Consider the following 1,809-nt stretch of genomic DNA (forward strand, 5'->3'; position numbering starts at 1 on the left):
TGGACAAGCAGAAGCTGGGGAATCAGGTAATCCGCCTTGGGCCCCGAGGGGTTGCGCGGTGCTGCTCTGTGACTTCAAGCTGTTTCTTAAATTCTCTGAGCCTCAGTTGTATGAACGGCCTGTAAACTGGGAATGGGAATATCTCTCCTGCAGGGCTATTCGGAATTTAAAGCAGATAATACGTGTACAATACGTGCAAAATAGTAAGCACTGATGAATCCTACTGGGCCATTCCAAAAGAATGCATGGCCTTCTAAGAGATGAAGCTGCTTTGTTGAGAAAGTACTTCCAGAAGTGTGACTCACATGCCCCTAATCTGAAATAAACATCTTTTCCTGTAAAAATGACTTGCCTTAATATTCTAGTCTGGAATGTGAGTTTGCATACATTTGACAGGATTATTCTGCAAGTCACACAAGAGGGAAATTTCTTTTTCTTTTTTTTTTTTTTTTCCTCTCCAGCTATAAAGACCACTGAGATTAGCATTACTTACCGACAATTAGGCATAAGAAGCACATAATTAGATATTAAGAGCCCCAGATTTCATTACTAATAAGTAATGTGATTTTGAGACATTGAACTATTTTCTATGTCATAGTTTTCTCATCAAAGTTAGTAAGAGCCATATTTTTTCCCCTCCTACATCTATATTTAAGTTTTTCTTTGTATTTAGTGCTTGGTACTAAAGGAGAAAAATAGGACATAATACTGTTTGTAGACAAGCAATTGCAAACTAAGATAATTTAAGTAGCTATACCATTAGAATCATCAGCATCTTCTTCATAGAATACACTCTTGAAGGATTAAAGCACAGAGATGTTATTTAAAGGTTAGGACAAACAAGTCCACAGTGACTTGCTATTGGTGGATTTCCAGTTTCAGAAATGGATTATAAACTATTATGACTTATTTCAACATTTTATTTGGACTTTTGAGGTACACTGTATTTGCCTATGATGAGCTTGCCTTAGTCAGTATTCTATTCAACAAGTAACTCCCTTTAGAGTAAAGAAAATTCATTTGCTACTCCAGTGTAAACATTTTCTGATTCATCAGAATTCTGCCTAGGTAGCTTTTCAAGTTTTCTTACTTTTTTAACTTTTCCTTACAGAAAGTTTTCACAAACAAGTATCATTTGAGAAAGTGATGCAATGTGAAATAATTAATTCAAAAACTCACCCGAGATGATTCATTTTAGAAATGTGATCTTAGGATCATCTTAGCATGTTTCCTTATTAACCTCATCTTGTTTTACATTGTATCTACTGGTATTGTACTTTGGAACTGGTAGGGGTGCTGGAAGGGAAGTGCTGAAAAGAGGGAGAACACTTCAATCCAGAAAAGATTAGCTGATGGGGGGGTCCATCCCTTAGCAACCTTGTCCCACCTGCTATTCTTCACCCTTATCACACCATCTGATTGAAAAACAAAGCAAACCCCTCTTCTCAAAAGCCGTGGGGCAGATAAACAGGCATAGGCTGCTTAGAGGACAGTGTGATCCCTCTGCTCCGCTTTATTGCAGTTACTAAACTATTAACAATAAAATCATAGGAGAGGTAAAATGCCATTCCTACATGTCTCAGGTGCCATTTTTCTCTAGGTTCATAAAGCAGACTCATATTTTGGTTTCTGGCATGGATCCAGAAACACCCCACAACCACTGGTAACAGTAACAACAACAACAAAACCTTATTGAAATAAAACAGAAGACAGTTTTTAAGTTCTACACTAAATGTCACTGAATGGTGTGCGTCAGAATACAAAAGAAATAAAGGAGAAGCCAAACTTTCTTAAAAGTCATGAAAGTGG

Source organism: Mustela erminea, chromosome 15 (genome assembly GCF_009829155.1).
Source record: "Mustela erminea isolate mMusErm1 chromosome 15, mMusErm1.Pri, whole genome shotgun sequence".
Taxonomy (NCBI): domain Eukaryota; kingdom Metazoa; phylum Chordata; class Mammalia; order Carnivora; family Mustelidae; genus Mustela; species Mustela erminea.